This window comes from Sarcophilus harrisii, chromosome 2 (assembly GCF_902635505.1).
Source record: "Sarcophilus harrisii chromosome 2, mSarHar1.11, whole genome shotgun sequence".
Taxonomy (NCBI): Eukaryota; Metazoa; Chordata; class Mammalia; order Dasyuromorphia; family Dasyuridae; genus Sarcophilus; species Sarcophilus harrisii.
In genome coordinates this window covers 639,972,091-639,986,012 of record NC_045427.1, presented here as the reverse complement: position 1 = coordinate 639,986,012, position 13,922 = coordinate 639,972,091, and positions in this window count along the sequence as shown.

The window sequence follows — 13,922 nt, the reverse complement described above, 5'->3', positions numbered from 1 at the left end:
ATGGTCAAAATGAATTCCCTTACCCCTGATCATGTTCAAAAACTGGCTGTCTCCTTCTGCACAGAGTCCATCGTCCCTTGATCAGGAGCTGGAGAGCAGACTTTATCAGACAGACTTGATTCTGAAATCACAGTTGGTCACTGCAGCAATTGGAGTTCTAAAGTCCTTTAAATGATTTGTCTTCTATCAAGCTGCAATACCACCACTAGGTTCATAAACCAAACGGATCAAAGAAAAGGGAAAAGGACCAATTTGTACAAACATATTTATAGTACATCTTTTTGTGATGGCAAAGAACTAGAAATTGAGAGGATGCACACCCATCAGAGAATGGCTGAACAAGTTGTGATATGTGATTGTGGTGGAATAGTGGTGTACCATAAGAAATGATGAGGGAGATGGTTCCAGAAAAACATGGATTTAAAGGAGAACATTGTACACAGTAACAGCAATGTTGTAAGGATGATCAATGAGGAAAGACTTGGTTACTCAGTCCAAGAGCCACAACAATTCCAAAGGACCCATGATGAAAAACATTATCCATCCCCAACTGAGAAATGGTCAAAAGATATGAAGAAACAATTATCAGATAATGAAATTAAATCCAACTATAGTCATATTAAAAAATGCTCTGAAATACTATTGATTAGAGAAATGCAAATTCAAATAATTGAGTTCCACCTCACACCTCTCAGATTGGCTGAGATGATAGGAAAAGATAATGACGAATGTTGGAGGGGATGTGGAAAAACTGAGACCGTAATACATTTTTGGTGGAGTTGTAAGCTGATCCAACCATTCTGGAGAGCAATTTGGAACGATGCTCAAAGGGTTATCAAACTGTGCATACCCTTTAACCAGCAGTGTCTCTACTGGGCGTATATCCCAAGAAGATCATAAAGGAGGGAAAAGGATCCCATGTGCAAAAATGTTTGTCAAAGCTCTTTTTTGTGGTGGCAAAGAATTGGAAAATGAGTAGCCCATCAATTGGGGAATGGTCTCCTCCAATAAGATGCTATATGAAAGTAATGGAACATTATTTTTCTGTAAAAAATGATGAACAAGCTGATTTTAGAAAGGCTTGGAAAGATTTACACAAACTGATCCTGAGTACAACAAGCAGAACCAGGAATACATTATACATAAAAACAGCAAGATTGTGAGATGATCAAGTATGAAAGACTTAGTTCTTCTCAGTGGTTCAATGACCCAAGACAATCTCAATAAACTTTGGATAGAAAACACCATCTGCATCCAGAAAAAGAACTGTGAAAATTGCATGTAAATCAAAACACTCAATGTTCATTTTCTTCTGTTTTTTTTTTCTTGTGGTTTTTCCCTTCTGTTCTGATTTTTCTCTCTCAACATGATTAATAAAGAAATGTACATGTATAGCCAAAAAAAAAAAAATTTAAAAGAAAAAAGAAAAACGTCACCGACTGCTTGTCTTCTCAATGGTTGGAGGAGATATGGGAGAGAGGGAGAGAATTTGAAATTTTAAAAAAAATTTTTAATGAACTTAAAAATGCTAATACTTCTTCCTCTATATCAGCTTTTCAGATGGATGGCTAGTTATGGTGGTGCAGTGAACTGAGTCCTGGATCAAGAGTCAGGAAGATCTGGATTCAAATCCAACTTTAGATACTTATGGCTATGTGTCCCTGGGCAGCTCTAATTGTCTCAGCTGCTTCAACTGTAAAAGGAGGATAATACCAGCACTAAACTCCCAATATTGCTGTAAAGACTACATGCTTGGCAAGCTTTGAATGTTTTATAGAGTGGCCCCTTGGAACCTAGCAGTCATTAGTTTTAGAAAGATGGGATTAAGGCTTTCTTTTCAATACTCACTTTTTTTTGTTTGGGAATGGAAAAGTCTCAGGAAGAAAAAAAAATGAAGCTCATTATTTGAAAAAAATAAAAAAAGTTATGATTTCACTCTTGTTGATAATAAAGAAAAATTTGTCATTTTTCCTGCCATTCATTACCCTCCTTCTGTGTTGCTTAAATTCAATGCTGCTCAGAATTATCCATTATTTTTCTTTGGAAGAGTTTACAAATGAGTTTATATTCTAACATGTCTTTGGCAGTCATTTCTCTATGCTTGATAAGTAAAATATTGGCTTACTAAGACCCTTCTGGGATGTTTTGCTTTTCTCATAAAGGCAATTTATAACAGACCTTTGCTAAACAAAAATGATTTTAATCAGTGTCAATATCATTTCTTTCATCCATTTCTTAGATTTGACTTTCAACTACTTGTTGAATAGTTTAAAACTACAGTCTGAATTGTACGCAGTGTCTTTTTTTCTCATTATTACTCTTTGTCCTTCCTTTTTACTAATTCTGATCATAGCTCTGACAAGTTGACAGTCTGTTAGCACACAGACAGCTGGTTCAGAGATAACTCCCACATCGATAACAAATCTTTTCCTGTTTGTTAAAATGTAATCTATTTAATTTTTTACCATGTTATCTGGTGCTTATCGTTTCCAGTGCCTATCAATTATTTTCTTCAAGAAAGTCCGTCACCAAGCATTTATAAGCACTTATGTGCCAAGCACCGAGTTGAGCATCAGCAATACAAAGAAAGGCACAAGTGTTCCCTTGCTATAAGGAGCTCACTGTTTAATGGAGATAAATAAGATTTCTGTTATAAATCAGAGCTAATTGCAAAGGAAGGCCCTAATATTAAGGGTAACAGGAAAGGGTAACCAGGCAGGTAAGATTCAAATTGAGATTTGGAGGAAGCTGGAAAAGCCAGAAGGGAAAGATGAAGGGGAAGATTCCAACAATGAGCAAAGGCTGAAAAGCAGAAAGGGATCATCAGGCAGGTGAAGGCCTTGACAAGCCAAACAGACATGTTTGATCCTCATCCTGGAGGAGACACAGGAGCCATGGGAGTTTTCTGAATAGGGAAGAGACGCGGTCAGTTCCTCACTTTGAGGACTGAGGAGACCAATCAGAAGGCTACTGTGATGGTCCAGAATGGTGGTGCTGAAAGGCAGAAGCAGTTTCAAAGCTTCCAAAAAGTGGGTTTTTAATCCAGTTCTCAAACACTTAGAGGGGCCCCTTGTCCTAGAAGAATTTGGAAACTTTTGATATCTAGTCTCCAAGTATGACAGTAAGACATTGTTTCCCCTTGAGATAAATACTTATATTTGAATCCTGGCTCCAAGGTTTCCCTGATGCATGATCTTAGACAAGCTACTTATGTTTCTAGAAAGGGGTCTCCATGTTTCCTTCAAATTGCTGAGAGTTCTTCTCAATCATCCTCAGGCCTGGACTTAATAAGAGCAATAAGCATAAGGGTTTATCATATCTGGGATATTAATGGTGCTTATCTTTCCCAGCACTGAAGTGAGGTTATAAATATAAAGAAATAAGAAATGATAAAAATTGCATTTTTGTGGTTAAAATATCCTCAGTGTCTGCATCTATAAAATGGATCTAACCAATACCAACACTCCTTAGAAGCCAGAGCTCTTGTGAGAGGAGCACATTGTAGACCATGAGCCACAGAAGCAGGAGCTGCTTTTATGTATCACCTCTGCACATGGTGTGAGCAAATGACTCCTGACTGGCTGAGAGAATGTGGAGCCAAGATACCGTGTGAAGGCAGAATCTGCTAAATTCCCTTTTATTGGATGGACTTCAGGACTTTGACAGAGATAGCTCAAGAGGGCAGCAAGGTTTGTACTTTTGAACGAAGGGCTAGACACCTGAGCATCGGGGAGCCAGGGTTTGAGACCTGCAGCCCAAATACTGAGGACAGCACAACACTCGGGGCAAGAGAATTAATTCTCTTGTCTTGGTGGAGCGAAAAATCTCTCCATCATGGCTAAAGCACTCCTATATTCTCAGGTGTTCTTTAGCACATACTCCTGTGGTTTCCTTTTGCTGCTTTCTTTAATAAAGAGGCTTCCCAGCTGTTCCCTAGGTGATAATCAAGCTACATAAGCTCAGATCCATAGACCTTCAGAGCGTACCTGAAGCCTTTGGGACACGCCATTAAGGAATCCAAATAACTTACCTATAAGCCAAGTCATAAGACTGAATTTCCAATCCCCTCTTTCCAGCCCTAGTTATTGTCATTTACTCACTGTGCAGCTTTGAAGGAGTGACTCTGTCAATCTGAAGCTCAAATTACTCATCTGTCAAATGAGAAAAGTGACTCTTGCATCCTGTTCCTCAAAGAACTTACAAGAGGAAAATACTTGGTAAACCTTAAATTTCTATAGAAATGAAGTTTGTTCCTATCAATCAGGATGAAGTGAGAAAGAGGCCCGTGAAATGATTTAAATCTGTAATTTAAAAAGTTTTTTAAATTGATTTTGGCTTAAGCCATTCTAAAGACAAGCGGAGTGCAAGAATGACACTTGAATTCTAAAACTGGCTTCATTGAGAAAATTTCCCTCTATTTGATACGTTTTATTTCATAATCCCAACGGAAAGGAAATTCTGAGATAGGACACTCACTGTAGTATTTCTCTTTCATTTTTTTGGCAGAGAAAGTATTTCAAAAGCCATGAAGCAAACAAACATTCCCCCCAAAAGCATGTGGTAGCCTGTCATGAAGGCATTCATTCCCCTTCAGAGAAAAGAGGTGACTTCAGGACAATCATAATCTTTCACACCGAGTTTAACAACTGCTGGCAAAAGTCAATGCTCAAGGTGGCTGACAAATCTCCTCTCCTGGATTTAGGTTTCCTTGTTTTTAGCTCTTAGCAAAGAAATACTGGCTACCTCTCACTTTGAAAAAGTGAACACCTAGACAAAGGAAAATGGAAACTGTTATTTCCTGAGGAAGGTTAGAAGTATGTTCATGCTCTTCAGGGTAATGAGCACTAGAGTCTCTAAGTCTTCTCTCCTGGCAGAAGGAAAATGAATCCTGGATAACCACAAAATATGGAACTCCTCACATAAAACTGGAGAACGGGGAGAGGGGTGATCCCTCCCTGGAGACGGGGCAAGGGCTGTTCTGCAAGGGCTGGGGAGCAGCAGAAAGCATTCTGACAAGAGAACAAGAGAAAAATCCATGGTGGTGGCCAGATTTGACCACAGTTAGACTGAGATGTATCTCAATGATCCATTAGAGTTATGGCATAATTGGGGGACCTCCCAGTGGAGGAGCTTGTGAGAAATAGGAAAAGTTGGATTCCCACAGATATTATTAAAACAGGAAAAGGGGAAAGGTGAACTATCTTGTTAAGATATTTCCAATCACCTGAAAATTAAGGAACCGGTTAGACAATTAAATTCTTCACAAAGGGGGTTTAGGGTTAAATTGACCCAAATCAACTATGGTCAGTGACAAGACATAAGACTTTTTGAGGGGAGTGTAAGCTAACCTAATGGCCATTGGGCTGGTAAATCTGACCAATTGTTACTTTGATTGTAATCCAACCTAGTAGTGATTGGGGTGGTGAATCTGACCAACTGTAACTTTGATTATAATCCAACCGAGTTGTGATTGGGATGGTGAATCTGACTAACTGTAACTTTGACTGTAATGCAACCTAATTGAAATTTGGATAGTAAATCTGACCAATTATAATCCAAATGCAATCTGGATAGTAAGTCGACCAGTTGTAGCCAATCTTGACTGTAAATCTGACCCATCTAAACCTTGAAGGGATGGGTAAAAAACCAAGCTACTAATATAAAGTTTGTTCCCTCAAAGTACTCTATGTGTCTCAGATGTGAGTATACCTACTTCTCATAAGAATAACTGAATATTAGAGTAAGAATCTCTTATTCTAAGGAGCACTGGTTGTAACACTACTTACTCCTGGACTAGCTTGCAAATGGGGGACCAATGGACAGTGGCAGGTGGTTCCAGGCTTACTCCCCTATCCTGCGGAGTTCCACAGAGTCTTTTGATAACAAGCTGGAGAAGTCTAGAAAAGACAGTCAGGATGATTTCCAGAAACTCAAGTTTCTGCCATATCAGAAGTTGAAGAAACTGGACAGGATCAGGATGAGGGATAGAGTGGCAGATATCTAAACTGAAAAGGGAAGACTTAAAGATGACATAATATTCATCTTCAAAGATTTGAAGGTCTATCCCATGAAACAGAGGCAGTTAAGTAATGCCAGAATTTCTAAAGGATAGGGTTTGGAGTCAAGAAAACTCTTCTTGATTTCAAATCGAGTCTCAGACACTAACTAGCTGTGTGATCCTGGGCAAGTCACTTCACCCAGTTTGCCTCAGTTTCCCCCTCTGTAAAGTGAGCTGGGGAAGGAAATGGCCAATCACTCCAATATCTCTGGTAAGAAAACTCCAAATGGGGTCACAAAGAGTTGGCCACATCTGAAAAATAACCAAACAAAAATACTTAATAAATGCTTTTAATTTCATTCATTCATTTTCTTCTAAGATTCTAAGATTCTGTAATTTGGGAGTTGTGAACACCCTGCCAAAGGAGCTAAGGGAAGGCCTGGAGTCTGACAAGATCTTTCCAAAAAAGGAAATTCTCACTAAAATTAGCATCAAAATACAGTTAGGTTTTAACTCTGCAAAGGGGGAGGAGGGAGGAAGGAGATTTAATTTCTGACTGCACCTGACTTGTCTCCAGGCTGTTTCCCGAAATTCCATCTTCTGAGACAAGAACAGAAGAAAGATATGAAAGAAGGGAGAAAGCTGGAGAGAGATCCACTTGGGTGTCTCTTTCCAGGCATTCAGAGATCGTACTAACAGAGTTTAATGGAAGCAACTGCCACGCACTTGGCCTTGTGTTTAGGAATTCAGTGTCTGATGAAGCAGACACTTAGTTAATAAGCATTTAGAAGACTGAAGCCCTATAAGGTAGCTATTCTAGGCTTTATTCCCATTTTACAGAGGAGAAGACAGAGGCTCAGCAAGGTAATGTGAGGTGTCCATCCTCACCCAGCTAGAAAGCATCAGATGAGGAATTTGAACCAGAGCCCTCTGCACTCCAAGAACAATACTCTATACATTGCATGATGTTCCCTACAAAGCATTTTTGCCTTTATTAATACCAGTCTGATGCAGAATTAAATGGCATTTATTGAGCACATACCCACACATGGCAGAGAAGGAGGTCAGGAGCTGGGGGGATGCTCGAAATAGAAAGGACACATCCTGTCTCTGAATTCAGCCAAAGAGTCACAATAGACAAGAATATCATGTCAACCAAAATCTGCAGCCATAAATAGACCCATTATTCATGGGTACTGAGATGGAGAAGCTGTGGAGTTATCAATTGCGTACGTGTGTTAGAAATCAGTCAGAACAGATGTGATTTAAACATGTGTTAAGTGCCTGCTGTTTGCTGAGCCCTGGGCCAGGCCGGAGAGAAGGAGATACCAGATTCCCACAAGCTGAAAGGATGCTGGGCTTGAAGAGGAAGACCTGGGCTAGAATTCACCCTTATCCATCATGTTGCTTTGCTTCTCCTGACTCAGTTGTCTCCCCCGTGAAAAGAACAATAAGAGTGTGGACCCCACATTGTGGTTAGGGATGTAGACTCAACCGATCCTTTCACTGATAAAGGTTCCTCCTGGATGAGGAATAATCACAGGGGTGCTTTCTCCACCACTCGGAGCCTGAGAGAATGGCCCAGTGCACCCCAGGAGGGCCACCCAGTCACTATGTATCAAAGGCAGGATAGGAACCAGGCTTATCATATCAAGAATCACTTAAAGTAAGGGGCAAGCTGGGAAATACCTAATGAGAGAGTGGGAGAGCCAGAGAAAGTTCCTATCATACACTTTTGAGCTTTAGCCGCATGGCTAACATTTTCCTCATCGCTTTCTCCAAACTGGACAATGAACAAAAAGACAAATCAAGCCCTAATTGGTGGCTTTTTCGTATACCCAAGATGTAAATGCTCACATTCAAAATTTAATAATAGGCTTGAAAACTGTTTGGAACTGGCTTTAGCAAAATTCCTGCTTCAAGCTCCATATAGCTGCTGACTATTAATATTACCATTATTATAGCATCTTTTCCCTAATGGACCTATTGGTCCTATAGACATATGGGTCTGTTAGAGAAGAGAGGTGTTAGGATTCGGGCCTAAAGGGACTCTAGAAACTGTTTCATCCAATTCCCTCGCTGCGCAAATGAGGAAACAGAAATCTATGGAAAGTAATTTAGCCAAGATTACGAATAGCAGTTAATGTTCGGATGGAGTTTGCTGATTCTGGATTTATGTTTTTCCCATGGATCCAAAATACATCACTCAATTTTCCTTTAGCTTCTTTAGCTCCATTTGGCCAAAAGAACAGCTTTCATTCCTTTCTTGCTCTTCTCACCATTTAAGTCACCTCTCTAGGTCAGGCCCTCACCACCTCTCACACTGATTGTGACAATGTCCTCCTAAATGGTCTCCCTGTCTCTAGCCTCTCCCCTTCAAGCCATCCTTCATACAACTTCCAAAGAGATCATCCCTAGATGTAGATCTGACAACATCTCTCTTCTAATCATTAAATTAGTGGTTCCCCATTGTTTTTTAAGATAAAATATAAAAACCTATATTTAGCCTACCATTTACCTTCTTAGCCTAATTTCATATTTTCCCCATTAATCCTTCGGATATAATCAAACTGACTTGCTGTTTCTCAACCTGTCACCTATAGGGCAGGCAAATCAGCATAGCATTCTGAAGGAGAGATGGAGGTAGTATGCTCCAGGGGTGTCAAAACACCCCATCTGTCTCCCACCATCCCCAAATAAAGACATCCCAGGGATTAGAGTCCTAGAATCCTGGGAACATCAATGCCTCCAATACAATGATCCTTGCTTCCATCCTAGCCATAAGAGCCATCATTAAGAGAGAATTCATCACAGAGGAGCCCACCTTCCTTGCCACCACAAAAATTAATCATTGACCAACTAGCACTGATGAAAAGGAAAGTCTGAGAGCCCTGGAAACTGTCTGTCTCCCCCAGATCACCGGCTTCCAGCCCAGCAATCACAGCCTCATCCTAGGAAGTAACCCCTATGGAGATGTGGCTTCTGTGGGTGCTGCAGCCACAGCTTCGGAGAAGAAAGTACTCACCACCACAAAAATCTTTGTCAACCAGTCCAAAACAGAAAGTGCCATGATTTTATCAATGGAAGGAAGATGGAAGAAAAATCTGCTTTTCTGCTGTCCCCCAAAGACCACCAGACTTTTCGATCTGATGTGCAGCAGAAGCTTCTTTGGGGTGCTAGCTCCTATTAGAAGTAGGAACTCTCTTGCTCTTCCATTTGGATCCCCAGTACTTAGTGCAGGCTTGGTATGTGGGAAGTACCTAATAAATGCCTTTTTATGCATTCATAAACTGTGTTACATCTTAGACCTCCATGTTTTGCTCAAGTGCAACTCACATGTTCCTCCTACCCATCAATCGGCAATTACTTCATAGATAGATAGATAAATAGATAGATAGATAGATGGATGGATGGATAGATGGATAGAAAGAGATTTATGTCTTAGTTCTCCCCACTAGAATGTAAGTTTCTTGAGGGTAGGGACTATTTCATTTCTGTCTTTGTGCTTGGAGAGCCAAAAATCTCTGACAATTTAGGAACTCAACAAATTCTGGTTTAGTTGAATTGGCTTGAATGAATTGGGCCAGTAATGAAGGGTCTCTAGATCCCACCCATCTTGGGTGTCAGAAGAAAAATAAACACAGGAATAACATGACCACCATATTCAAATCTCATCAGGACAGCCAGATGGGAGAGGAACAGATGGGAGTATTGGCCCCAGAGGATAGAATCAGGGGTAAAGGGTAAAATGTGCAGAAAGGTTGGTTTAGGCTTAGGGTAGGGAAGAACTTCCAAACCACTAGAGCCAGCCCAGTGTGGAATGAGTTGCCCCAAATGGAAAGCGTTCCCCCTCTTGGAGGTCTCCACACAAAGGCACGTAAGAGAGGGGAGACTTGTTCTGGCTTGGGGCGACCTTGAGTCTGGTTACATGAGGTTCCCGGAGGCATCAATAAGGAGTGCAATAATACACCCCATGTAGGGGTGAACTGACCTGAAAGCACTTCAGAGCAAATCTGCCAAGCGTCCTTTTCTGTTCCTGGTACTTGGAAGGATTTCAAGCAAGACTGTGTAGCACCCAGCATTTCCCTTCCTAGCTATAATGAAAGGAAAGACTATACACCATAAGAGGGAGGACGGCATAGTTCTATGCCCTCCTTCTGGCATATTCAATCAATAACATCCTGTCGGTAAGTTTCTGTGGTCTCACGTCAACTCTGGGAACCTGAATGAACGATCAAAAATATCACTTCCTTTCTTGTCGAACATGCTGATTTCTCTATTCCTTTGAAAGAATAAAAACAAAACAATTGCTCAATTTTTTCCTAGTTCAGAGAGGTTATATGTAAGTTGTGAAATACATGAAGTGTTGGGTAAAGAAGAGTATTTTTAGATTGTCTGCAGTGGGTCACTATCAGAAGGGGGAGGAATTGATTCATGCTGATGGGTAATTCTTCATAATTGCCCTTCATATCAGTAATGGGATTTCCAATCTGGACCCTTCCACGGAGCATATGGGTGATTTGGGGAAAGTAATTTCACTTCTTTGACCTTGAGAACCTTTTCTGTAAAAGGGACAGGTTGTAAATGGAGAACTTCAGGTCCCTTCCAGATCCCAACTGTGATCCAGAGCTAATGTAGCATTTGGCAAGTGACCTTTTCAGTCTTTTTTCCGGTAAGACAACAAAACAAAAGCTGGTTTGAGGGCTTGCTTGTGTTCACCGGAGAAAGGGGTCTCCACAGCTTCCAGAAGTCCAACGTGGGCTTTTTGCAGGATGTTTATAAAGTCTGCTTGGCCTTTGGAACTTTAATAAGTTGGGATATATACATACTGTTAAGAAAGCCACCTATGACTGTTTATTCATTAAAACCAAGCTCTTCAAAGGGATGTTGGCCAATGGAGGGAATTTACCAAATCGCTGCAGTTGGAGGACATTTTTGGCAAGTAGACAGCTTGGAGTAGCCAGAGATCCAGGACCGGAAATAAAATCTACTTGCAGTTTCCTACATTCCTTAGAGGGAAAAGATGCACGTTTCAACTTCCTCAAGGAGCTATTAATGAAATGACATTGCAGAGAAAAGGATCACTCTTTCCACGAGCTAAGCAGCCAGATGGGGAAATCTGAGAAACTTGGGGGAATGCAAAATTGGGTCACCAGCCCAAAGGAAGCCCCACCTCCTGGACCTGCATCTTGCTTGGGTCTTTCTAAACTCATCCACTTCTCTGACTAGTCTGCAGTCAAGAACCCTGCCTAATCCAGCAATGAATAAGCATTTATTCAGCACTTATTAGAGTCAGGCCCTGAGCTAGATACTGAGTACATAAAGGCAGAAATAAATGATTCCCTGCCCTTGAGGACCTTACTTTCTACTGGGGGACACAAGTACACTTATAAGTAAAAGGAACAAGGGAAGGAATGGCTTGTGATTTCAATGCTATTGACAGCTGCCAAAGAAAAAACAAAGCAGAATCAAATGTCTGTAATGGTTAGTAAGAACATTTTATTAGTGAGTCCCCATGAAAACAGCCAAAATGTTTTGAAAGACACGTGCTAGTCAATCCCAGCTGTTTTGTTGGAAGATGCTGCCCAGGAGGCTCATCCGTCTATCTGTGAAAGGAACACATACGAAGGACTCTCCTGAAGCAACTGATCTTGACATTTCTAAGAATTTTTTTTTCTTTTTTCTCTAATGGCCCAACATGAACTAAAAAATAAATAAATAAAGATGCATGAATAAGGATTCTGTGGTAATAAATTTTGGGCCTGCCAGGAGACTTGGTATCTGGTCTAGTTGGAAGGAACCTTAATGGCCATCTGTTTAATCCACGTGAGCATCTCATCTACGTCATGTTCAGCCTTTGTTGAAGGCCTCTAGTCAGAAGAAATACAGTGGCCTGTTGCTATTATTAGGTAGCTTTGATCACTGGGAAGTCTGTCCTCCCCTTAAAACTTATTTTGTCCACTGGCAATTTGTCCATTGACCCTAGTCCTGTATTGTACAGATGAACAGAAAAGGTCTCATTTCCCTTCCTCCTGAAGTTACAGGTCCCCACTAAATCTTCTCCAGGCTAAACATCTCCTGCCCTTGTGCCAAATAGGTCTGTAACCTGAAGCAAGTAATTTAATCTCTTTCTGCATTTTTTATTTGTACAGCAATGAAACTTGTGGACATCACAAGGTCTCTGTAAGAATCAAGTAAATTAGCTTCTGGGACCTTAAAAGCATTTGAGGGATCAAACACCAGGTTCCTGTGGGGAAGGGAACCCAAACTAAAAAGAACAATGCAAAAGCGAGCTAAAAGAGTGCAGAGAATGTTAGATTTGGGGCTGGGAAGATCCAAGTGTAGGGCCTGCCTCTGGATAACCAAGACTGAGCAGAGTCATACACATCAGATGCAAAGTCTCCAACTCTAAAGTCCCACACAGATGTGAAAAGTTCTTCTGCTAAGTTCACTTAGCCTAAGGAAGTCTCAATTTCTCATCTGTTAAATGGGTATAATAATGCCTCCTTTGCAAGGGATGGAAGCATTCATGGAAAGTGTTTTGCAAACGTTCGAATGGTCTAGACATGCAGCCTAAGCTCTGTCAAGTCCCATCAAGCTGGAGAGGCTGCCAGGAGGAGTCTGGCCACAGACTCTGTGTCTGCTCCTTTAATCAACGGAAAGGTAGAAATGAGGTGACGGGGGTTTGGGCAAGGTCAGGGAGGAAAATGTCTGCAGAGAGTCGAGGACCGTGACCTGCACAAGCAAAGGCCGAATCCCACCAGGCTGACATCTCCCAGACCACATGAAAATGTATCTGTGACATCCCAAAGGACTAAGATCACGGAGCTACTAGGTAAAGAGCCTAGCCTTGAGGGGGACAATGAGCTCACCATATAGGGAAAAGGGGGGAGAGCAGAATACTTCTGGGGTAACTGCCATCTGCATGTCAAAGAAAAATGGGGAAACTGATGCCCAGAAAGACTTAGGCAAGTAGAAGTCCCCCTGCCTCCAAATCCAGGATTCTTCCCACCATCTCAAAAGGAATCCTTGTATTATATATTTCTCTGTTAAATCTGTGTCATGAGGGGCCCAGACTCAGACTTGGAGTCTGCTATGGAGATCCCCATGCACACTGGACCTCAGGTGCCTTAGAACAGCTAGGTGGTACAGAGCACCAGACCCAGGGTTAGATCTATCTTCAAATCCAGCCTCAGTGCTTACTAACCTGATAATCCCAAGTCATTTTATCTGTTTGCCTCAGTTTCCTCATCTGTAAAAAAAAAAAAAAAAGGATAATCATAGTATTTGCCTCCCAGGCTTAGTATGAGGCTCAAACGAGATGCTATTTGTCAAGTGCCTGTCACACGGTAAGCTCTGTCAATGTTAGTTATCTGGCTATTGTTATGACTGTCCTCTGCATCTTAGGCACGGCAGTCCTGCAGCTACAACTGGACCATCCACTCCGGGAGGTGGAGAATCATGTCTCCTTAGGATCTCAAGAAGAATATTCCTTGTGCACTGTAGGGACTCAATAAAGCATCTGCTGAGAGGTAGATGGGCTAGACTCTACATCAAAGCACTCAATAAATTAAAGATTTCTGAAACTTTGGGGATAGAAAGTCTTAAAGGATCTGTAGTCCAGGTCTATGGGGAATGGTTTGGTTTTAATTAGCTGGCACCATTGGAATGCCGCGACCCCATTGTTAGAAAGACACTCTGGACCCTGAAAACCAGATTTTGAGGAAATTTTATTGAAGAAGAATCTTAAGGAATTGTCTTAAGATTTCTGGCCAGGAACAGAGTGACTCCTCTTTGGGAAGAGGGAGCTCCGGACCCAGAAGTGGGAGAACCTTTATATTTACTAATTTGGCACAGTCCCTCCCTTCAGAAAACGGCTTGGTCCGTTTCTTCTGGGTTCAAGTCTTTCTGATACACCTCCTAC